The following is a 26880-nucleotide window of genomic DNA, read 5'->3' as shown; positions in this document are numbered from 1 at the left end:
CTACCAAGTCCTACTCAGACTGTTTTCCTTGTTGCAGTTGTAGAACACACCTCAAAGCTTTTATACTTGCTAATTATTTGCTTTCAGGAATCGTCTTCTCCCAGATAGCTATTTGGCCTCACCCTAACCTCTGCTCTTTGATCAATTCTGAGACCTCTTCTAACCAACCATTTAAAAATGTAATTCACACATAGTATTCTCAATCATACCCTTAAAGCTTCATGCTTTACCAAGCACTTTTATCATTTATTTCTGTGAGAGATCCCCTATGAGAATTTTTGTCTAATTACTATTTAGAAAACATAATTTTTTTTTTCTGCCTTAGTTTTCTTGTGTGTAAAATTCCAATAACAGTAACAGTGCCTACCTGTTTGGAATGCTATAAACATTAAATAGAAATTACACTGTATGTAAAATACTTATTACAATTGGTGATACTTGTCATATTTTAATAACAGTGTGCTTCATTTTCTTCATCTGTGAAATGGGTATATACTAATGCCACCTACTTGTACGTAGGTTAACTGGTGACTCCCAAGTGATATGTCTACATCCTATCTTGGGAACATGTGAATGTTACTGGAATTGAGGAAGAAAAAAGTTAAATCTAAAGTTCTGTAGATGAACAGATCATCCTGTGCTATCCCCGTGGGCCAAGGCCTAATGACAAGTACCCTTCTAAAATATACACAGAAGAGACAGAGGGGGAGGAAGCCACAAGGCAGAGATTACTGTGATGTAATCGCAAGTTAAAGGATGCTCAGAGTCACCAAAAGGCAGAAAAAGCAAAGAATATATTTTTCCCAAGAACATCCACAAGCACCATGCCTTTGCTGGGTTTTGGACTTTCAGTCTCCAGAACTGTGGAAAAATAAAGTTGTACTGCTTTAAATCTTGAAGGTTGTGGTGATTTGCTTTATCAGGTCTAAGAAACTAATACACTACATCGTGGAGTCATTGTGAGAACTGAAGAAATTAAAGCACACTAAATACTTCCTCCTGTGCATTCGATGAAAGTGCGTTGTTGTTGTTGTTACAAGCGCATTCTAACTCATTTATAAACCTGAGGTCACAAGTCCTGGGATTTGAAAGACATGGGGAAATAAAATAAAAAAAGCTTTTCTAGTTTATTTCTTCAATCTCAACTCCATTCTGATCTTTCTTCCATTTGTTTACAGTAATTCCTTTAGCCACTCTAAAACATACACACTTAGCCACTCTAAACATACACTACTGTTATGATTTTAATTCTAACCATATATATGTTGGGGTTTTTTTTTTGGGGGGGGGTCCAGGAATCGAACTCAGGATGTTGTGCTTGCCAGGCAGGTGCTTATGCTGCTGAGCTATATCCCTAGCCCTAATTCTAATCATACATACGTTGTTAAATGCTCTAGGATTGCAGGGGAAAGAGGAGGATGGCAACGTGAGAATGTCTTGTTCGCTGTGACATTCCAAAGGGCTACATTAATGACTGAGTTTTAAAGCTCTATTTGTCATTTCTTGGGTTTTGTTGTTTTAAATATCTAGTATAGCTAGGTTTTTAAATAGATTTTTCCAAAATCTGTATGCTGCTGAGGAAGTATTCCGCCTACCTTCACTCATGTGGCATACCCGAGTGACGGATTGAAAGCAGAAATGCCGTTCCTTAACACTGTATACAATGGCAAATGCAGATGATATTAAGTTTGGCATTTTCTAGGGTGCATACACTGAGGATAGCACTGCTCTAGATCTTTGTGTAAATAATTTAGGTTATCCTTATAAAATTCATCATTTTACCCTGTCAGTTTAGGGCAGTGTTACCTTTTACTGAGCACTATTAAAGTCCATTAAAAAGAACAAACTGTTTGACTGACCGATCTGACAATTCAGCCACAACCACAACTGGGGAAGTGCAGGTGTGGACGGGTGCACCCAGGGAAAAGTGCTCTGCGGGCCCCTTCTTTGCCTGCAGTTAGGAGGTACCAACATGTGCTCCCCTTCCAACAAACACATCTGTGAAGGAAATGGGGAGTGTGGAGAAGACAGCAAATCACGAACCTCCAAATTCCCAAGAGGCAAGGACTATGGTAAGAAAGAAAATCCAGCAGGGTGTTTCCCTGTGCCTATTTCTTTATTAGAAAAGGACCACACATCGTGAGCATCAGTAATAAAATACAACTGTGAAAACAAGATCTTGGCGAGAAAGAGGTGTGTGAGCAGGAAGGTGAGAAGGGCGTATTTGGAAGTATTCGACCTCCCTTTCCCTGGGAATAGTTGGTGAGCCAATAACATAAATCAAGAAAGATGTTTAAAGACCCTCATTATCTTTAAAGACCACTCATTACATATGGATGAGGTTTGGTGCTCCACAAAACAAGTATCTGAGTAGTAAGTGTGCTTGGATGATTAAGAAATGAAATAATGTGCTTATTCTTTTCTTCCTAAAAAAAAAAATAATAGCCACTCTTGAGTAATATTTTTCAAAACCCATGTGAGTAAACAACATTCCAGGAGGCTGTTGTTCTTCCTTGAATATTTAAAACCAAAGATAGATGAATCTAATTTCTGAATACATGGTTAAATCTTTAGAAAACAAAATTAGTTTTTCTTTTAAATTGAAGTAGTATTTTTTTCAACAGAACAGGTCTTTCCATGTCTGTACAAATGTAGGGTATGTAAGTATTTGCTAAATTAATATGAAATTTTTTTTAATCAATGTATTCCAGTGTTTCATAATAACGTTTGATACAGCATTCAGTGAAAAGGATGGTAGTGCACATCTGTGTAACATGTGAAAAATATTTCTTCAAAAACAGTAAATGAAATCTTCTAAAATCTCAGACTTCAAATGACAGTCACGACTATTAGAAAACATAAACATTAGCTTTGGAAGAATAAGTGGAATAACAGGTTTGGCAGGATGCATGGAAAGTATTACTAACGCATTTTTTTTTTTCTGAACAAGGGATAATTTGTGAAGGGATAAATTAGTGTTGGAAAAACAAGTTGAGATAGATTGTAAGCAACATTTTAATGAAGAAAACATCCACAGACACCCAAAACCTGTTAGAGACTGAGAAAAATTGTCACTAAATATATGGTAGTGATTTCCTTGAAAACCTTATTCAACTCCAAAATATGCAGGTCTTTAACTCTATGATTATATTTTGAGCATTTTTGCCTGTGTACAAGTTTGCCCAAAGCCTACAGACTGTAATTTTCCTTTCATAAAATACAGGGATCATCGGTGTCTAATTTTTAAAAACAATACTTTGCAGTTGTAGTTTAGACAGGAACATGTTTCAAAATGGCAGAAATTACAAATTGTTAAGAAGAAAAACCTGACGATAGGAGCGAAATCATTTATCACATGACCGGCACTAGGTCAGAAAAAAATAATGAAATATAAGGCACAGTTGTGTTCTCAAGAAGTTCACTCATTTCGCTGAAAAAGCAAACACAGCACCCAATACACAGGTAATAAATGGGTATGTGCAATTTATAAGCATCTTAGGTGTCCAAAGAAGAAAGAATGATTAAAAAATGACATAACAGAAGGCTGAGATTCGACCCACTAGAAAGGAGTTTGGACTCAAACATGTTTGTGACTTTCAAGGGAAGGAGCATGTCAGTTGCTTTAAATGGAGAGAACGGGCCTTGTTTAGATAAACGCATATTCCACACTGCAATAATTCTATGTTGAAAAACTCCAAAGGCAATGGTTTCTGCGTTCAGAATACAAAAATAAGGAAAACAAAGCCTTAGAAATTTCTGGCTTGTAGGTTAAATGAAAGCTGTGTTCTTAGTGAGTAAAGGAATAAGGGGCGTATCCTAATCCGTGGGAGCAACAGAAACATAGGTGAACCCCAGTCAAGAAGCACTGCAGGGAGAAGCCCGGATGGGTGTGCCCTCAGGGTCGGGGGATGGGAGGGCAAGAAGTGGGACAGCCCTCGGGATGCGGAGGCTGGAGGGGAGAGGGGTGCCGTCTCCTAGGGAGACCATCAAAAAGTAAAACGTTAAACTAGAGGGTCTGGCCTTGATGTGATAGACAATAAAAAGTCACCTCGTGTTTCTTGAGCAGGAAGTTGAGATAAGGAGGATTTAGGAAATCTAGATTATCAGATATTGGTCAATCAGGTGAAAAAAACTGAGAGAGAAGAAAAGGAAAAGGAAAAGGTTAGCCCTGATGAGCCAGGCTTGTTGATGAAGTGAAACTAATAAGCCTTCTCTGTCCCAAAGGAAGAGAAAAGCTATGACTTCAGGTCTGGGAAAATAGAACAGATTTATTGTTACTGAGCTCATTCCCCCAACCGTTCCTCCCCGAAGTATACAGAGGCACGGTCTTGCAGGTAAGAGGGCAATTAACTGGAAAACACAGTTGGGAGTCTAGGGCCGGGTCCACTTTTAAGGGCTCCATGTATTTCATGCTGGGTATAATTTCTCTCTCTCAGAGTAAGCATTGTGCTCATTTCACAATGGTAAAAGTAGCACTAAATGGTAGAAACAAGATTCAAATTCTCTTTCAGGTTGTAGCTATGATTGTTATTTAAATACGAAAACGGTTAACTAAAGTGTTTTTGTTCAGAGATCTAAAGAATGGCAATAATTAAATGTCTGTTTGTTGCAGTCTTCATTTGCATTCTTCCTTTAACATCTGGCCTTCCTTGACCAGAAGTGAAGGAAGAACTCCTCTTCAGAAACGCCTGTCAAGTAGTATCGTATCTTCCCTTTCCATTGTGGGTTTCCGTTGTTCTTCTGTGGCTCTAAAAGTTGTCTAAAAAAAATCTGTGTTGCCTAGCATCTGAAGAACTTCCAGTATGGGTCCAAAATTATCTAACCTGCAGAAGACAAAAAGTAAAGGGAGTATTTTTAATGCCTGACCAGCTCAAAGACAAAGTTGCTACATCCTGTGAAGCTTGAATGAGAGAAACAGGCAGAAGCACTTTGAAATACATGGTTTCAGTCCCACTGTCACCGTTTTCCACACTATTCTTAATCAAAGTCAGATCTGTTGTCCGAAGTTATTTTTACCTTGGCATGGTGAGGTATGATTTCAAGTGCCAGTGGTAGGATTGTTTCCACAGTCTTTTGACATTTATTTTCTTAAAAAAATATGTAGGCCACCCCAAAGACTCTGTACTGTCAGTGTCATTTTTAGTGGTGTCAGAAAAGCCACTGTCAGTTTTGACAAAGAAGACAAGACTACAGATATAATCACCGTTGCTGCCCAAGTCACCAGAGAATGTGGCAGTGTTTGGAGAGACCAGCAGTGAATATTTAGTGCTTACTGTGTCTTTGTGTTCAACACACACTACCTGGATAGTGTGGTTAAGCTCCACAGGAAGCAGTAAGGCAGTTATAAGAAGACACGTGACACAGGTCCCAGTTACCAATAACTTTGTGGGGTATGGAGAAGGTTTCAGTTGGAATCTGAAATCTGTCAGAAGAAACAAAGAATAGGAGAAAACATGAGATAAAGAAAGAACAAAGGGACGAAAGGGGGTGAAAATATCTGCTAGCGTCTTTCAGAGTTGGTTTTCCATGTGGCACAAGTGAAGATGATACGCGAAATTAAAAAGGGGAGGGGGAGAGGCGAGGATGTGAAGGTCACAGAATGAAGATGAGTGAGATGCACGTACCCAGTCTCCACCAGGAGTGTAATCGTTACACACTGCAATTACACACGACAACACAGTAACACGCTACTAATAAAATTTAAACCCATTTTTAACAAAGGAATGAGAAAAGTCAACCTGGAAGGTACAATGTTTTGAATGCAATACCCATCCTTCTCCTAAATGAGGTGTTGCAATCAACAATTTATAACAACCAACAGTTCCTATGTAACGTATAAGATTGTGAGCAGAGGAGAGATTGCTTCAATGAAACATTGTTCCCCAGCGCGTAGGTCAGATAACTTAAGGGATCATTGCCAGCGCTCAAGGGAAAAGGGAAATTGTAATGTTTTAGACAAAATTCCAAGCCAGTAGCTCCTCCTAGCTGAGGCTTTTCTTTCCATGGTTGCAGGTACCAGTGCATAGGCTGGCAGTGTTGTGGCATTGGGCTCCATCTTCTAATTCATTGTCAGAAGGTCACTAAGAGTCTCACTTTGTCTCCTTAGATAGGAGTTGTATCACCTCACATTATCACAAGAAGAGAAAGGGGTGCAACACAGTGGGATTCACTGAGAGACCACGTGTGCATAACTTCTGCAATAGTATGTCATAACTGTTTTATTTTATGAGTATTCTTTTCATTAATCTCTTACTTTGCATGATTTGTAAATGAAACTTTACCGAAGAATGTATGAGACACAAACATATGCATATGTAGGGCTCTGTATTCTTCATGATGTCAGACATCCACTGGGAGATTTTGAAACTAATCTCCCCTAGACGAGAGGGGGCCACTGAACAAGCACTTAGAAAAATACCAGAGAAAGGGTAAGTAAAGTCGGGTTCAGATGAGTAGGGAATGAACAGCCCCAGTGGTTCTGCCAATGAAGAACTCAGCAGAACACTAAGGGTGAGATTACAGGGCTCTGTGTGTCCACCCAAGTATTTACTCTGGAACAGGGGGAGCTGCTCTTTTTCCATGTGCTTTTCCTGTCCCCCAAACTAGGAAGTAGGGGGGTGAGGTGGGGGGAGGGAGGAAGGACGGAAAATGTCTGGGAGCCAGGTGACAGCCCTGTCTTGCACATCCCCATTTCCAATCTGGGGAAGAGAAAACAGAATAGCTGTGCACTGAATAGGGAGTTTTGCAAAGCTGTGGAGTCCGGCTAAGAAGGGAAGAAAAGAAGGCGGGCTCTCACTACAAATAGTTGATGTTTATTTAAAACTAAAATATTTCAATGCTTATTGAGATTATTCCCTGAGGAGTTATCTATGCTTGTTGGTGAAGACGCACTTTCTAACGCTTTCCTTGTCATGGGCAATGCGACTATCTCACTTGGCTATACGTTTACTCCTGATCTCACACAGCTTGGACGGGACCCCATTCCTCATACCTGCCCTTCACGTTTGCATTCACGCCCCCATCCACCTCTAGATTTCTGACAGCTTCATTGAGACATAATTTACTTTTCATCCAATTCATCCATTTTAAGTACTAATTCTTAGTACCACATGGGGTAATGGAACCGTCATCATAATCAATTTTATATTATTTTTATCACTCCAGAATCAAATCCCTGCACTCCTCAGTCCCGACTCCCATCTTGCTCACCAAGCCAGCAGCCGCTAATTTACTTTCTGCCTCTTAGATTTCTGTATCCTGCACTTTTCACACATATGGAGCTGACCTTTGTGAATGGCCTTTTACTTTCACATAGCGCTTGGGCGTTCATCACTACTGTCTATACCGGAGCTGCTGTAGCAGGAGTCAGGCTCGTACTCCTTTCTGTTGTCATAGAATACTGCATTTTAAGTTCCTACCACATTGTGTTTATGCATCCATCAGGGCGTGAACATCTGAGTTGTTTCTACTTTTGGTTCTCACAAATGGTGTTGCTTGCTCTGAATATTTGTGTGTAGATATTTTATGGACATTTTTTATTTCTTATGGTTTTATAACAAGTTGTGAAACTGCTGTTATGTGGTGAATGTTTAGTCTTTTAATGAAAAACAAGAATGTTTTCCAAAGCAATTACATCCTTTATCAGCGTAACATCATCTACAATTATTATTATGTTTTTCTTTACCATTGCCATTCTATTTCATGAGTGGTATTTCCCTGAGATTTTGATTTGTGTTTCTATTATGGTTAATTATGTGAATATCTTTCCATGTTCCTATTGGCTATTTGCATCTCTTTCTGGAAAAACTGTCTAATTTCTTCCTTTTTAATTGAATCATTTTATTCTGTGGATTTTTTTTTCATTTTTTGATGGTGTGCCTTAAGCAACAAAACATTGTTAAAGTTTGTTTCATTTATCTATTTGATTGGCATATTTTGCGATTTTACTCTTATACTTAAGAGGTTATTTCCTAATTTATGGTCATGATGATTTACGCCTATTTGTTCTTCTAAGAAATAGCTCTTATATTTAGAAATTTCATGCTGTTCAAATTAACTTTTGAACATGATGTGATGTGGGCGTTCAATTTCATTCTTTTGCATGTAAACACCTAGTTATCCTAGCACCATTTATTGCAAGAAATATTATTTCCCCTAGAGAGTTAATTCTCTTGACAACAATTGCTGATCTCCCTCTTTGTAATATGCTTTTGCTAGGTGATTTCTGACTGTAAATTCTGGCACTCAGACTTTTCGGGGTGAACTTCTCTCTTCCATGCAGGCCTCACAGCATCAGTTACTGCTCCAAAGTGGTTCATTCTAAGCTTCTCAACACCAGGCTCAGAGAATATTACAGCTCTTCCGCGGTGCAGCATCTAAGTGATAACTTGCTTCCCTTCTGGCCCAGCCCACAGCAAATTAATAATCCAGCTTCTTCAAAAGTTATCTCTAAAAATTATTCTCTTTCTCTGATATCAGTTCTTCACTCAGACTGCAAGCCTAGATTTCTCATCTAATAGCATCTCTACATAGATGTTGAATTTCTACCACAAAGTCAAATATATAAAACATGGTGCTGTCTATAAAACTTGTTTTGCCTCCAGTATTCTGTTTTCCAGGAGAGAAAATGATCACCTTCCTAAATAATAAACCTGCAAACTCACAGTCACTTCTGACCATCTTTACGGCCTTGTCTGCTGGGATTTTGTAGTTAATTTTTGGTTCTTTTGATCCGTGGACAAATAAGTATTAATGTTTCAGGGATGTGACTTTTAAGCAAAGACTGTATTAGTTTGCTAAAGCTGTCATAACAAAGCCCTGCAAACTGGGTAGTTTCAACAGCACAAATTCACTCTCTGCTCTGAAGACTGGAGATCTGAGATCAAAGTGATAGCAGGATAGGTTCCTCCTGAAGGACATGGGAGAGAAGTTTCTGCCAGGGGCTCTCTTCTAGCTTTTGGAGGGTTGCTATGCATTTTTAGTGTCCCTGGGCTTCTGTTGCCTCGCCCTGATCACCTTCCATGACATTCTGTGTGTGTGTGTGTGTGTGTGTGTGTGTGTGTGTGTGTGTGTGTGTGTGTGCAGGTGTGTATGTGTGTGTGTGTGTGGTGTGTGTTTGTCCATATATCTCCTGTACATAAAAACATCAACAATATTGGATTAGAGATCTACCACACTCCAGTATAACCACAGCTTAACTAATTTTTTCTGCACTAACCCTATCTCATAAAGGCATATTCTGAGTTAATTAGAATTAACTTCTAGGAAATTTGGATCTGAAGCAAAGATCGTGTTAGTGAATGTATGATTGTGTTAGTGTTAGTGAATCTATGAATTTCCAACTCATAGCAAAGACATAGAAGGCAAAAGAAGCTTATAGAACCTTAGAGAGACAGTCTCTACTTTCCTGATGTTTAAAATGCCAGACATTATCTGATTATTTTACTTTCCAAAAGTTCACTGTGTTTGTAGAACCAGGTCCCCCAGAAGGCAGATGCATGCCAGAAGATTTTTGAGGAATTGTATAGATATTTACAGAGCTCACAGATTCCCAATAATACACTCATGTAAGATGTCAACCTAAAGACAAAAGCGTAGTAGGTTTTTAGGGCTAGGGATTTAGCTCAGTGGCACAAGCACCTGCCTGGGAAGCTCAAGGTCCTGAGTTCGATTCTGGCACCAAAAATTTAAATAAATAAATAAATAAATATAGACAAAAGCAACCATGTCATTAAAGCAAACAAGTACAGGTACGCAAGGGTATCAGAAAGACTTCTAGATGCTAGGTCCAAAGGGCCTTATGTGCTCGAGGGCCATGCTTCATACCTGGATTGAACCAAGATCCACGTAAGAAATCTCCATTTATGGAGAAGTTTCAACAAAGTTTTTATGTCTTCCTTGCCATGCTGTCAAACCAGACTCTTTAACTAACTAAGCCATTTGGAAACCATCGGTAATAGACAATGACCCTTGGTGTTGGCACAGAAATAGCAGACTTCTAGCAGCATGTGGCAAATGCCACTGCCCTCTTCTTGGCTAAGAGCCAGTCAGACATCTAAAGATCACTAGGAGTTGACTTAGGAATTCCTCTCCATTAAAGCTGCACATCAGTTCTACCCTCCGTGAGACAGTTCCAGTGGTCAGTGCTACCACACAGGGTGTGAACTGAAGCTCATCTGCAAGAACAGATGCAGTTACTGCGGGTCATCAGCCAAGTTACTGGGACTCTAGGATGACCCTCCAAGGTGTCTCAGAAGCAAAGAGTAAAACCTATACTCCCCATACAAAGCTTTCACGGTACAGTGATCCATAGTTGAACCACGCCAAGCTCAAACTTAGCACTACTCCAGCAGCAAAGTTCAAAAAAAATATCTGCTCAGTGTTCAACACATTATTTTACAGTTGAAAAAAAAAAATCTGACCTGAAAAACCCTGTACAGGCATCGAGTGAGTCGGGAGTCCCCTCTTGCCTTGGATACGAAGGGCTGCCGCTTCAGTCTAAGCATGGCTGTCACCCAGACAACGCATAGTGCTTGTGGCAGTGCAGTGAAACATTCACCACTGTGGGTTTTTTGTGTGCTTTATTTGCATCAATTATCATAACTGTGTCTCCAATGAAAGTTAGTCACAGCAGCTATAAAGTTAAGAGGAGAGCCCCGACAGAGTCAAAGAAAGAAATCATTGAGAAATTTGTTAACGTCCTGGAAAAATAAATTTATAAGTGTAATTTTTGAGCCTCAGAACTAATTATCTGGTTTTCTATTATTTTATGGGAAAAATACGTTCAGTTCTCAAACTTTTTGGTGTTCGAACATGAACTGGAAATGAATTGAGTTCGACAACCGAGGTATCACTGCATAGAAAAGTGAACATGGCTAAACACGTTGGGCTGTAGTGAGGTTTAAATCTAGATGATGGCCCTGGGGAGACAGCTTTTTCAGCCAAGTTCAATACCAAGAAGAAAATTCACTTGAGAGCTTTTCAGACCTTTTCAGAGCTTTTCAGAGCTTTTGCAATACACCTAGCACCCAAGGAATGAAAACCTCAATCCTGAAAGGACAGCAATCAGAGAAGAAAGTTTTGTACTAATATTATTTAGCTAAGATATCACGCCTATATCTTGCATTCCTATTAACCACTACAAAGACAACAACATGCAGTGTACCAACTATTGTATTAATGTACCAACTATTACCCTACTAACTAATGTATATGTACTACTAACTAATTTATAATGTACCAACTATTGTCCTACTAACTAACCTGTTTTGACACTCGGTTTCATTGTTTATTTTTTTCTCTTTAAAATAAAAAAAAACATATTACAGGTAAACAACTTTTCTTTCCATTGTATGTTCTCCTTCAGTGTCCTTCTTACAAATTCCTTTTTCACTTAAATCTCAAAATTGACTTATGTTGCTGAACATCAATAAAATTTAATTGATGTCATACCTCCATAGATTCAGTTTCCCACTTTTTTGGAAAATGTTTATATTTGTTCTCTTTATTTCTTGGCTAGAGTGACATTATTGTCATAAATTCCAATCTGCTTCCAATCTCTTTGTAGTTCACTCTGCTACAGTGGGTCTATGTTTATCTTTATATTCCACATTATAGCCTTCAGATTGTTGTAAACATAGAAGGTCTTTAGTAAAATTTCAATATAATAATGTTATCTCATGACTTCCACGTCACAAGAAAAAGAGGCAGAGATTAATATTTAATATAAACTTTCCCAAAAACGAAGGACAAGAATTCAGAAAACTAACCCAACTGTCTTACTCCAAAAATAGAGATAGTTTTAATGTCTCAAAGATCCAGAAGCATGTGCCAATGTAACGCGGTCAGCATCATCGATCCCAGAGGGCACAGCAGATCGGCAGGAGATTTACAGGACACTGGGGTTCACAGTGCTACAGGCCACACTCAGATGACCACTCGGCCAACAAGCACCATTTATACTCAGAGGAAAGGATGAGCCTCTGAGCTGGCGTTTAACTTCAAAGATCCGTTGCAAGAGTTGAAGACCATAATAGTGATAGGGTTGAAATTCAGCAATAGATGGCTTGGCTAGGATGTTCAAGGCCCCCACTTGGATCCCCAGGACAATTCTCTACTCTCTCCCTCCAAAAAAGAGGAATAAGAGAATAATGAGTTTATGGAAGGAGGTCAAGCTCTCAGGCTGAGTGTCAGGGCAGGATTCTGGCACTGAACATAAAGGGTAACAGAATCAAATTTGAGTAAAGGTCAAGGCAAAACCTCCTTGAAAGTAGAATGGACTATCTGTCCCTTGGAACAACATAGGTAGGTAGGTATTGAGACTGAAAGAACCCATTCCTGGACATCGGTGGTGAGGGGCAGGGAAAATGTAAAACAGGTGAAACTCGAACATTTGCAGAATATAAACCTGATTTTGTCTGTTCTGCTGGAGTTCCAACTATATGTATCATTGGGGTAGTCCAAATGTCCATGTCTGAATGACATAACATGTGGTCACGCTAGTAGCCACACTGTCTGGAGAACGGGCAGGCCAATAATTAGGGTCTTAACTTGTATAACCTAAGTTTATGCTTAGCAACTTTATCACTCCAGAGCAGAGGGGATGCCCTAGTGACGGCAGTGCAGAAGAAGCTGACTGAGACACAACGGAAAATGTAATTAAAGACCACCTACCTAAGCAGAAAAGCAAAAACATCCTTATATCCAAGTAGAACTTTCCGTGTGTGTGTGTGTGTGTGTGTGTGTGTGTGTGTGTGTGTGTCTGCATGTGTGTGTGTACCACCTAGAAAGCAGAGAAGCAAAAACACCCTGACATCCAGGTAGAACTTTCCGTGTGTGTGCAGGTGCACCTGCATGTGTGTGTGTGTGTATGTGTGTGTTTTCTTTTCTTTTTAAACAATACTAATACACTGCCTTATGTCCTTCACATATCTAGTATTCATTTCTTCTATTTATCTTTTATATTTTCTCATCAGCAAGTGACCCTGTTAGTTCACAAATGAATCAATAGGATTTGGCTTGGAATAGTATAATTAGTGAGAAAGAAGAAAAGTTTAGCGTCCAGTTAATACTAGGAAAATGAGTGTGTGACTGGCAGAAACACAGTATGCAACTGTATCTAACTCTCTACCAAAACCAAACCAAATAAATCCAGAACATTTTCCATTTTAGTAATTTTCTTTAATTCAAGAGAATTCTACAGTTTAAATTTAACATCCTCCCTCCTGGGAAGCCAAATTCTTCAGAGACTGACTATCTTAAATCCTTAGGCCAAGATAGTCTTTAATTGAAAAATACTCTTATTCTTTCTTTTTTGTTTCGAGGGGTAAAAAAAAAAAATTAAAATCACTATATTTTCTTCCCTTCTAGTCCTGAGAGAGGTTTCCCCATTCATGACATAATTGAAGTTTTCAAACCTAAAACATTTTTAAATCAGGAACAAATCAAGGCTAAATAGGGTCCCTTGCTAGGCTTTTGGAGGACAGGTTCCCTGATGCTCTCGGAGGGCTCAAAGTAGGACAATGTTGTAAGAAATGGGGCTGGAAATAAGGGCAGGGTGCCAATGTGGGAGAAGATTTAGCAATAATAGCCCAAGAAAACACTCACTAGAAGTTAGAAGCATTATAACCAGGGTAGACGCCAACATTGAGCTTGAATGCATTTCAGTTGAAACATAAACAAATGAGTAAGAAGAAATAAATTCTCTAATATATTGTTTCCTGGATTTAATTAGCTTCAAGGGAGGATAGTGTAGTGGTTAGGAGTACAAGCTTGAAAATCAATCAGCTTGCACCCAGGTCTTAGACACATTTCCTATACGGTATGAAATCCGATCACATCATATAACTTTTCTTTATTTCATCACCAGTAAAATAGTGCTGGCCATAACAGTAAGCCACAAAATTATGAGAATGTGTCCAATTATTCTAGGCTCCTAATATACTTAAGTTATTTTTTTCTAATTTTTTTTTCATTATGCCATCCAAAGGCAGAAGAAATTCCAAGGATTTCTCATTGGGGAACTAAATATTTAAGGTTTTTCACAGTCTGAGGTAGTTCTGTTCACTCAGCTTTCTCTAGATCCTCACTTCCGGAAAACTCCTGCTCAGCTCCTCCTGGTCCAAATAATTACTGACTTTTGCACATGTGGGGATATTTATCCATACAGTCTGGACAACAAATTTGCTTCGGAATTCTGCTGCTTCTGCTTCTAATGTGGTTTTAGAATCCAAAGCACGTTCTTCACCCTGAGCCAGATCCACACGCCACATGCTTGTAATAAATAAAATAATCAAAGCCATCTGCAAAGTATTTGAGGATCTAATGATAGAAGACTAGGTGGAGTTACTGCTTGAAGGCTTAAAGTTTGGAATAGTCCCTCAAACAGTTTTAATCTTTGTATATTTCCATTAATATGAGTGTAAATGGAATGAAGCATTCACTGAAGCATAAGAAATGATGCGCTCACATTGCATGAGTTGGAGGTTTTATAGTAAGTTACCTCGCCTTCACTCCGTTATGTATAAGGGCACATAAAGCTATTGATTCCAGTAACTGTCCAGAAGGACACAGTTACTTTGCCAAAGGAAAACACTTTCAGCAGCTTCATTCACTGTTTCAAAGCTGTTTCCTCTTAGTTCTATTCTTTTTCGTTTTTTTTTTTTTTTGGTACCAGGAATCAAACTCATGACCTCAGGCTTGCCAGACAAGTGCTAATGCTGCTGAGCTATATCCCTGGCCCTGAAGTGGCTTCCTCTTAGAGCAATTCACTCTCAAATACCTGCTACTTGTCCGGAGTGGCCATCTATCATCTGTCTCTTACTCCTTCCCTATCTTCAAATATATTGTCTTCTTTTATTTTAAAAAAAAGTTGTTTCCTCTTGGTAATGAAATGGGTGTGGACTTGCTTGTATTTGGTAGCTATAAAGAGGATTAAATTAATGTTAATCTGGGGCATATAACAAAGCGTCTGATGCGTTACAAGTGCTTAATAAAGTATGTATATCATCATAAAAGCCATAGACCCTATTATAATGCCAAAGTATATTTTAGCTCTATTTACAAATTTTTTATTGTTGTTGTTTTGGTTTTTTTCCAGTACCGGGAATCAAATTCACGACTTTGTGCTTGCCAGGCAGGTGCTGTGCCACTGAGCTAAATCCCCAGCCCCCAAATTTTTAAACTTTATCATTTTAGAAATCAGGAAGTTAGAAAAATAAATTATTAGCTACTGATGCAGTATTGGTGTGCTTTGTTCTAGGGCTTTGAAATAGTTATCATCACTTCCTTTTTTATTTTTGGAGTCATCTTTCAAATTCTATCCTGGCCCAGTAAAATTTGAAGGTGAAAAATAAAAAATTATATACCTTAACTAAACCCTGATAGCTCAGAAAGGAAGTTTAAAATGAAATGTGTTTTTTAGTGTCTGATTTCTTTATTTATGTACTTATGTATGTACTTTTTTATGTATGACACAGAGAATTTATCTGCCGCTCAGGCTGACCTTGCAGTCCTGGACTCAGGTGACCCACCTCTGCCTCCTGTGTGTCTAGGACTATGTCCATCGCATTGAAGAAGATGCTCCTTCATTTTCATTTTCTTCTGACTTGAATAACATTTTCTCCTGAAGGAGTTTAAGAAGTATAGCCATAAATATTATATACATTCTGTGGGAAACTGCCAGTTATTAAAGAAGTAAAAGAAAAGAAAAATTGCCTGGAATAATTATCACCTTCAGCCGGAGAAGGGAAACCGGTACTGAACAAGTCCCGCCCCAAACAGAGCTGCAAATGTGGAGCAGCACATGAAGCTGCTCACTTAAGCCTTGGACAGAAGGTGGAAGGAAAACAGGATCTCTGAAAGAAAGAGAACTGGCAAGGTGACTCCCAGGCATGTCCCAGCTCTCTGCTTGCCAGATGAAGATCGCGCTTCAGCAGCAGGACTGCAGAAAGAAAGAAGCCGCCTCCAGGGTGCGGCAGACATGCGCTGAAACCTACCCCGTGAGCCTACACTTCTCTGAAGGACCTCAAGGCATACGGGACCTGGAATTTGAGCCTTGCCAACTTAGAGGGGCTGGAGAAACCGGGCCATTGGTAAACCTGCCTCAACAAAGCATCAGATCAAACCTATGCATGCCCTCCGTGATCGTCCTGGGACAGGCCTGCCTGCAAGGACAAGGACAGCAGCAGACATCAATCCGTGTCCAGGAGAAGGCAGAGGATCTAGAATCACTGCCCTCCCCAGCCTGTTATAACCGTTAATACTGATGCAGAGAAACACAAAACATGGCCTATGGCAAAGAGACAAGAGCAGCCCATTACCACCCCTGAGAAGGCTCAGACCTTGTATTTAGCAGGAAACCCTTTCGCAGCTTATAAAACAAATGTCCAGGAGGGGATCCACAAAGCAAAAGTCTGTGTTTTGAAAAAGATGTAAAAGTGTACTGTCTTCTACTATTTAATTTCCATATATGTAAAGTTTCATATAAAGCCTAATATATTTATATTGTTTTATATTATGCATGTTATATATAACAAATTATGAGTATATATTGATGTTAAATATATATTACTTTTCCTTTTTAATTTAATGATTAATGATAGCTTAATTTTAAATTATATGCTTCACAAGATACAATGACTATCAGGTATAATACACTGTATTTTCATGTAATTATCAACACATGCTTTGTTATTGATTATGTTTGTCTGGTAGAGTTTAAATACATGGTACTTTAATTTCCGGCTAAAGATGATAGAATGTCATAAGAACACAAAATGTAATGTTACTTTAAAAGTCTAAGTCCTTTCTAAGAAGTTGCAAGTGCTATGTTAGGGTTTAGTCAGCAGTCATTCTCGCTCCGGGAAGACAGCATAGGTAAAGCAGTTACATGGGCACTGGAAGCCTACACAAAGCAGCACACTGCAGCAAAATGAGTTTGTAACCAAAGGAGACAGCCAGCAACCCTGACCAGGGGAAGCAAAGAAAGTTGTTCGGGAGATTCGAACCTGCAGAGCCGGAACCCGGACCTCTGAGGAGGTGGCATTTGTCATCGCTGCAGCTGCTTCATTTGCTCTGAGGATCGGGGCACGGAAGGCGGAAGAAGGATTCAGACTTGCAGAAGGAGGTCGCTATGTAACACCCCAGGCTGAGCTGGGCGTGTGGAAAGGCGCGGGAGACTACAACCGCCAACCGCCCTTTCTGAGCCAACGGCCTGCTTCTCTGATGTGCTGATCCGCACAGTCTGCGAACAAAAGGTCCAAGTGCTCTACCCAGGCTCTGCTCTTCCTGCTGGTGCTCGGGGTTGGGGGGCACTTGGCAAAGGAGAAATGCAGCATATAGTGCCCTAGCTGCAGGTTCATCGACACATTATAGAAAATTATTTTGAGAGTTGACATATAGGGTAAATAACTGTTACCCCATGTCCCCACAATTTTTAAACTCCCTTCATTTATCTGTTAGTCAACTTGAAAAAAAAACTTTATGTAATTTTACACATTTTGTTGCATTTAATTCTGAGAATATTGTCTCCTTGCCTTGGCTAATAACTACCAACCAACTCATTATTTACAAAAATATTGTGTTACAATGTTTCATACTCCACATTTCTCAGGTATTATGCCATAATGTCCAGGAATTTAGTACTGCAGAGGAGAGACTGAGTGCTACATCGCTCTGTTTCTTTGTAGATAATCTTGTTCTCTTTTTTATCAAGCTAAATGGCAATTACCAACACATGTCCAGTGGCTTCCATATTGGTTTGGTTTTAATGTAGTGACTCCTTCAATTGTTCGAAATGGTTGCAGTTGTCTGAATGGTTTGAAGATTTGTTTTCATATTTGATTGCTTTTCTCATATTTTTATGTCTTCTACTTTTTTCTTCAGACATAGATTTACCTATAGTTTTGCTCTCTAGTTTTGATCATGTATAATATAATATAATATAATTATATTATATTATGAACAACTATTCAAATATATCCTTGATTCAATTTTCTGTCATATCACTTTGGTTTGGTGCTGTTGTTACATTTTACTTTCTCACAATTCTTTCCTATTACATCTCATCCTGTTGCTTTTCAATACATACATATTTTTTACAAATCCTAACTTCTCTTCCTAAGTTCCACAGCTCCTCTTACTCTATTGCAAAAGCCTGGATTTTTTCCTGAAGTTTCTTCCAGATTATTCACTAGTTTTCCCAGGTATATTCTGCTTTTAAATATTACAAATGCAGTTTTCATTACATCTTTCCTTAGTTCTTATATTGAAGTTTTTAAGATCCCTCCTCGAATGACCTTTTAGACTCAAATGCACTATTTCTCATTGTAGACTGCGGAGATAGCTCTCTGGAATGTCTTCTGTGACAAATATTCTCAAAGCTACAACTCACGGGCATGCTTCTGCACACAGCTCTCAGCCCAATTCTGTCTCCCAAAAGATTTCAAACCATGGTCCTCTGAGGTGGTTCCGGCTTCTGTCTTTTGGAGCATAAGGTGTACAGGAAACCTTAGAATTTCCAGCATGGTTGTCTATCAAAGTTATTTATGTTTTCTCTCCCGTTTATATAGACTTTCTTGGGATAATTATTCCATCTTTAATCCAGTGTGCTCCAAAGGACACTTCTATCCCTCTGATTTCCCCCGAGGTGTTTTTTATGTTTTTGCTCTTTCTCAGTAAAATATTTGGCCAGAACTAGAGAGATTCTGGCTGCCGCAAATGTGAGCAGAACGCTCAATTAGGTAATTAAGGATTTATGCGTTGAAAATTTGAATCTGGATGCACGTAAACATTTTGTTCAGAATATATACAAAGCCATAGTTGTAAAATCAGGAATGACTTGCGCTGTTTTTATCAATTCAGCTTCATGTGTATTTAATTGCAGATTACCTAGAAATCAGAGCCCAAGGCAAGGTTGTCTGGGTCACATGAACTAAGACTGAAGTTCAAGAAAAATGAGGTAAGAAAGGATACAAAGTAGTGCAGCGGACGGAGACATGAACGTGTTGACCACCGCTTCAGCGCGTGGTCCCTCTGAAGATGCATCCGCAGCATCTCTGCTGAGCACAGTTGACCGTGACAGCTGGATGGCAAGTCGTGCTTGGAGCAGCCCGTGGGATTTAGGACGAAGGTCAGAGTTTGCAGATTCCCTTCCCTCTCCCTTGCTTCCCACTGGACTAAATTTGCTCACAGGGAAATTAACGCCGTCACACTTTCAGGTTGCACCATGAAGTTTTGTTGTCTTGTTTTGGTCTGGTAGGGTTGGGAGTTTGGGTTTTGTTTCGTTCTGTTTTGGTAGCTATTCGGGCTGCCTCATCCTACGGCCTCAAGTGTGCTCTATTTGGGACCAGGACTGGCAGGAGAAAGCAGAAGTCTGAGTATGGAAACCTGGCCAGTTCTGTTGCCCAGCAGCGGCCAGCAGAGAGGCCGGGCCTTCCCAAAGCCATGAGGTGCAGGAAGAGAGAGCCCAAGGCAGTCAGGGGTAACCGACACGCTGTGCACGACATACCATGCTTACTGTTAACATGGGGTATGATCGATGCTTGTGTTACAGCACCAGTCACACTTTGCTCTTACTGCTGTCGTTACATTAGCGAAGGCGGCTATGACACACGGCATCTAGCTCATGTTTTCTGTACTGGGCAGATTTTGGTATGAGTGAGTGGGAAGTCATCCTATAGTGATAGCCGGATGAGAGAAGAACCTTTGAAATTTTTGTGAATGCTTCAGAGAAAAATAGGTTTCTTTTCTTTATCCATTTTAACTTGCAAACAATAATTACCTGTACGTCAATTTGTGAAATTGTTCAAGTTGGTTTATTTTTTATGAAAAGTGAACTCTAATTTGGTAGTTGACGTTGTTTAATTCCTTTTCAAATGAGAAAAATTAATTCTCTGCTGTAATGCCTAGTGTTTGATGTCCACATCTTCTGTTTATATTTTCTTCTAAAGAGGTTGGCCAGTTTTGTTAAAACACAGAAGGCCAATAACAGGTATTAACAGAAAGCAATTAATTATTATATGGTTCTGGTTGCTTTTTTGAAAAAAATGAATAATAAATTTCACATTAATATATCACCTGTGATTAATAAATCATCATTTAGAATTTAAAGAACAAAATAAACTAAAATATGTTCTCTATTCAAATGTTTTCATACATGATGGTAATAAGTTTCTACCATGTTGAAAAAAATCACTCAAGAGAAACTAGGGGACTGGGAAAAAAAGAATTAAGATATATCATGTATAGGTACAAATTCTCTATGATGAATGTGATCATTATGCATACCTAAAATGTACCAATTAACTTAATTAATAAAAAAAGAAAAGTAATCATACATTTCCTTTCTTCATTAATTGTGTCATCATGCACCAAAAAATGCAGTTATACTAATCTAGTAAGAATAAGAAAATGGTTCTGAGATAGTTTTCTAGTAGTTAGAAAGTGATATTCAAATAAACCTTTACACTAGCAGTTATTTGAAGCATGTATTTATAAAGAAATTATAGGCTTCTTTGTTCAGTATTCCAGGGACAGGAATAAACCTAGAAACACAGCCTGTGTCCCCAAACACTTACATGTTTGCTGGGTTTAAGGCAGTCAAGGTAACTTATTGATTAGAGAAGAATGTCTCTTAGACAAAACATGAATAAAAATGAACTGTTCCCTAGTCAATTTTAACCTTGTTTTCTTGGTTGCATTTAAGTAGTTTGGGGGAAGTGGATAGGAGAATATAAAGATTAGAGGATGGAGGAAAAGTAGAATGAAATCATGGTGATGGGAAAAGGGAAAGGAAGAGTGGAAGGAGAGGTAATCTAGAAAGGTACACACAATGTGTCTGTCACATATTGGAAATCAGAATTGAAAATTAGAAGTACCTGAATTAAAACATCCCTATCCAATTAACACAAAGAGAAGCACTTTCCTGCATTTTTACAAATTTTAAATGATCAAGATATTCAAAATACATTTTCTAAACAGAAAATTTACTAACAATTTAATGATCATCAAATTAAATAATGTATACACACTCTAAATTACTGGATGATTGTATTTTTCATCATAAACAAAAGCAATTTTCTTTTTTACCACAAATGTGTATGCCTGACCAAAGCCACAGAAAGGACATATTGAATTTTTCTGTGTATTCCCTCTTGGAATCTGACTGTACAATACAAGATTTAGTGAAAGCTGTCTCTATGTGCAGATATTTTGATACCTCAATTACATGGATATATTTCTTAACAAATTAAAAGCAGTGAACTAACTAAGGAAAAAAAAACAGAAGAAGGGTCATGAAATGGTGTTAGAATAGTTCCACTGAACAAGAATGGAACATTGAATCGATAAACCATTCTTATTCTGTAATGAAGCTTTTTAATAGATAAAATAAAAATAATTAATAAGTTTATTTCTGAAGTTTGGTTTTCTTTTTAAAATATGCCTTAGCTGTACTTCCTCTCATACACCTGACTTGAGATACGTGTGTCTAATATTTGCCTCTTAGCCTCAGCTTTTAGGAAATCTACCAGGACAGCTCACATGAAAAATGTATATCCCTACAAAGAAACTTTTTTTACCAAATGACTCGTTTCACTTGTTTAAAAAAAAAACCAACAGGCTTTTCCAATTTTTTAATATTTCTGGTGGTAGAAAGAGGTTTTTCAGATACTCGACAGCTACACCTTATCTCGCACTGCAATTCTCTCAGGCAACGCGAAGGCATTTTGTGTTCTTTCACAGTGCAGTTCACTTGGAGACAAAAGCAAGAAGAATTTGTTTCACTTGAGCTATTCCCTTTTAACATATGCTTTCCAGCTGACTAAAGTCATCTTCAAAATTGTAACAGTCAAAAGGGCATCGGCCATAACCATCAAAATTGTTATGGATTTCTTTTACCATTATATTCTTCAATAAAGGAGCAAGAAATTTGTTATAATTTGTTCATTAATGTTCTAACATTAGTAATTTACCATGTACATATGTGTGTGTGTGTATATATATTCCTATAGATACCTACAAATTAACAATATTAAAAGATACCTGATTTTAGAATAACATGTTCAAAAACTACCTCTTATGAAATATGACCACTGGAGACGAAAGAATTCTTATGTTGCCATTCTAAATAAGAATATCTCATTGGCCTTGCTGTTAAAAGAACAATAGAAGAATAATTAGCTCAACTATATATTAGTCCCAGCAAGGGAACCCCAAAGCCCACAGTAATTTTGACACAGATGTGTGCCACATGATACCTTTATTATATGCTAATGATATTTGACCAGGAAACATAATAAAAACTTTTTTTAAAAAATCAATTAGAACAATTTTATTGTAATAGAAAAGAAAAGCTTTCTGTTCACTATAAATTCTCCTAATATTTTTGTTAATTTGATCTTGTTCTGTGCATCTCCGTTTTATGGAGCAATCACATGTACCTGACAGCTGAAATAGCTATTTTAATATTGCCACATGACCAGGTGTAGTATATTAAAAGATACAGAAATACATATATAGTCATCTAACAAAGAATTCACAAATTCAAAGTTTTTTATTAATCTTTTCCCCATGATTGTTTCTGCAGTGAATAAAGTTATATCATATCTTCTCAGGTCCTAACGAAAATTTCGTCAGGAGGTACAAATTTATTTAAAGTATTATCCAGGAAAAAAAATTTTTGGTGGTATGGTGTTGATATTAAGAATACAGCTTGTAAATCAAAAAATATGTATCTCGATCCACAGATATGGGAGTGGACTTACATCGTATGTTCCTTACAGTGTTTCCAGTCTGCTGGACCAAAGGTCTGTGTGCTCAGGGTTGTTCTAGTTTGTTTTCCAGTGTATATGTGGAATCTGGCACAGCATCTAGGCCTTGGCAGTATTTACAGAATACATTTATTATTGAATAAAGGTAAAAACTAATGCTAAATTCTCCATTGTGAGGAGCTGCAGAGAAGATACCCATTTTTAGAAATATTCCTTACATGTTGTCTCCTTGTTGCCTTTAACAATTTAACATCAAACAAATGTCAGTGTTGCAGATGACCAAAAATGATGAGAATAGTGTTTATTGAAAAACATTGCCCCCATCCTTAGCTCTACTCTGAAATTGCAGATGACCAAAAATGATGAGAATAGTGTTTATTGAAAAACATTGCTCCCATCCTTAGCTCTACTCTGAAAAGGGGACTTTTAAAAAAATATATTTGCTTATGTCCCACTCCCAGAGATTCTGTTATAATTGGTCTGGAGCGTGACCTAGGTGATGAGATTTAAAAAATCTCTTCAAGTAGTTCTAATGCCCAGATAAGATAGAGAACCACGACTCTGGTGAACAAAGGAAATTTCAGAACACCTAATTTACAATTTTAATTCATGAAAATGAAAAGGAGTTTTCCTTTAAAAGTCAATTTTAGCTCATGTAGCAACTCCAGTCTACTTGTGCCTGACACACTAGGGTGAGCACGCACAGACTCACTCTCTCTCTCTCACACACACACACACACACACACTCACACACACAAATACATCCATAAACATTTTTCTTTGTTCTTTTCCTTGCAGTTCAAGGGAGAAAGGCATTAAAACCAAAGACTCCTTAAATCAAAAGCACTAATTTGGGCTGATTTTTTTTTGGAGGGGGGCTATTTCTTGAACATAATTAAGTACAAGCTTTAGAACCTTGAGCAAGTGGCAGAGTAACTCAGCAGAGGCTCCGATCAGCTACTTCCCACAATATCAAAGCATCACAAGCTACAGATTAGGTTCATGTGCTTTGGAGCTCTCCTGGCTGCTGGCCAGCCTGACCACTTGAACTTTCAGCTTCTACGATGAAGTTTACCCCAAACCCTGGAACCAATCCTGTCACAAGTCGGAGGACTTAATAAGCCGTGATCAGACCACTTAGAAATCAGCCCTATGCTATTCCTATCTGACTTTGGACTCTAGGTTCAGGAAGTGAATTTCTATTTGTCTCCAGATATGGAAAGCTCTGCTCTGAGGGACTGTTACTGTAAATGCAATCATGTGAGCAGGACTCTTGCTTGGAGCCTCTGGCTTTTCTGCAATGAGAATACTTTCTACTCTTTAAGGCCTTTTTAGATTCTTCTCAGGAAAAATATAGCTTTGGCACAAAGATTAACCAAGCGTCTGAGTTCATAGCCACCTGTGATACCTACAGTTCACGGATGTGCAAATAGCTCCCAGACATCACACATGGCAAAACTGCCGCAGAAACACCCTGGATGAGAATGGGTTTCCTACTGACAATTTGACAAGCTCTCGGAAAATGCTCAGGCTATGAGGTTAGAGTTGTGTTTTCCAGAGTAAATATTGGAATACACCATGAAAGTATCGAGGAGGGAGAGCAGACACTGGATGCTAAACTCACTCCGCCCAAAAGTAACGGAAATAGTCTTTTCTAACGCCGCGCTGTGTGTGATTATCCGTACCACGAGTACCCTGGAGGTCTTTCTTGCTTCTAATGCTGGAATTTTTACTTCATATCAGAGCAGAAAATACTATTTATGGCCTGATGCCAAGGATGTTTAAAGTAAGAGGGAAAAATGAAACTTCTTAGGGCATGGGCAGTAGTTGAAATGGTGCTTACTCTAAAATTTTTCTATTTATTCTCTGCCTAAAAAGGAGAAAGCATTTTCTGTACAGAATTGGTTTCTGACCTGTAAAGTGGGAAGAATAATTGCTATCCAACAACACGTTTATGAGACTTAAATCAGATAATACACCGGAGAAGTAGGTACTAAAATGTAGTTCCCATTGTAATAATTATTATTGTTGCAAAGAATAAAAGTGAAGTGCATGAAAACTTTGTTTCTCCTTTTTACAAAAAGTCTTATTTGTGAACTTTTAAACTTTCTGCTAGTAGTTAAGTTTTTTGCAGCTACTCCAATCTAAAGGTGATGCCTCAGCTGCAAAGGTAACAGGAAGCATTATTTTCTAAAAAGAAAGAAAAGGTAAAAAGATGTTTTCAATAATTTCCTGCTAATTTTTTTAAATACTTATATTCCACAGCGGGGTTGTTTCAGCTCCAACAGTTCTTCTTATGCAATTCTCAGGCAGGTTAAGAGTTTAGTACATAGTTATTATGACATGGTTTTTTGACAAGAGCAATCAGCTATTGTTAGCAAGTGCAAGTTGAAAGGATTGGATTGCTCAAATAAAAGCACTTTAGGCTGGGAATGCAATTGAGAAAAGGTAACAATCAAAACACTGCCAAGGTGATTCATAATGTTGGAATGTCATCTGGATTGGGTCAGAGGAAATGTTAGATTGGTGCTATGGTTTACAGCTCAAATTCAAATTTAGACTCTGATCATCTAAGATCTAATAGAAAGTTCATAAGCATGTTTATAATAAAGACCATAAAATGCTGTTGAATGTTATCATTTAGCAAAAGGGATCTAGGAAAGCTGCATAACATTTCTGCTTGTAATCCTCCATTGTCAAGAGGAAAAAGTTATGCAGGTATCTATTATTATAAAATAGATTACACTTAGCATGATATTTTTTTTTTTGTTCTAAGGCTTTCTGCTGTGCTTTTGTTTATATTGGACAATTCCATACTCTCTCAAAGTAATTCGCTTGTGATATAAGTGAGTGATGTATTTGGAGCTATAGGAAAGTTACAAATGTATAATGTAATCATAGCACTTAAAGAAATCAGCAAGTCCAGCCGCTGGTGGCTCCATCCAAAGAAGACGGTTTGAGATGGCTTATCAAATATTTAAAGTCTTTTGACTGTAGAAGAGACTGCTTACTGTGTCTATGCGCAGAGGAAGGGGAACACAGGTACTGGAAGGTGGCTGCTGGATGTAGTTCTGTGAGGTTACCATGATGAACACATTGCTTATGATTCTGAGAATGACCGGGGAGGAAAGTCAGAAAGGCTGCTCCTAAGTGTTTTCTATCAAGGTATCCCAGAGTAATAGAACTACCCCAAGCACTCATTTACTAATCGATAAATGCATAATCAATTGCTTTCCAAATAACACACCCACGAGTGGGAAGTCAAAGAGATCAAATTGATGACCTGTTTACTAAGAGTGAGTTGTATGTCATGGTGTGAGCTGTGACCAGATTCAGCTTCGAGTCTTGTTCGGCAATTGGGCCTTGGCCTCCATTTGTTAGAGAAAATGATTGCAATATGGAGGCCAATCCAGCAGTTATCGTAACGGCTCCTTGCTCTCACGAAGCTCGGAGAACTGAGGTACGGAAAGACGGGCTTCTAGATGAGTCTTAGGAAACCAGGTCCTTGGTCCGATTTCAGATCTGGTTTCTTTATGCACAGGAAAAGACAACTCCTTGTGTGTGCTAGACCTGTACTTTCAAAACGGAACAACTGGAAAAGGACTAAGATGGGTTTGTTTATGGGCGTGTATCACTCCACCGGGAATGGTGTGTGATATTCTTTTCAGTAGCACCACTTCCTGGCAGGCACAGAGGGAGCAGCCCTCTTTCTATAGAAATGCCGGGGGCCGGCTTATAGACAGCTTAACAACATTTTTAGTAGGCTTGAAAGATGTTCAGGAGGATACGAAGACGATGACAAAGAGGAGTGTTGGGAGATGTGCTTAATAGAACAGTAGCACTTTAGGGCCAGGGATATGCCTCAGCAGCATAATCGCCTGCCTGGCAAGCACAAGGTCCTGAGTTCGATTCCCGATACCTAAAAAAAAAAAAAAAAAAGTAGCACTTCAAAGCCTAGGATGAGAAGAAGGAAGTGAACAGCAGAGAATGTCTAGCAAAATGGACTAGGAAGCTTGTTCTCAAATTCCCACCCCTTAACACCAGAGATTCTGAGTCAGTGTGCTTACAGGGAGGATCATAGGCTTAATTAGTTTAATTTTCTAAATAACGA

This window comes from Chinchilla lanigera, unplaced genomic scaffold (assembly GCF_000276665.1).
Source record: "Chinchilla lanigera isolate Chin_1 unplaced genomic scaffold, ChiLan1.0 scaffold00031, whole genome shotgun sequence".
Taxonomy (NCBI): Eukaryota; Metazoa; Chordata; class Mammalia; order Rodentia; family Chinchillidae; genus Chinchilla; species Chinchilla lanigera.
This window is presented reverse-complemented; position numbering follows the sequence as displayed.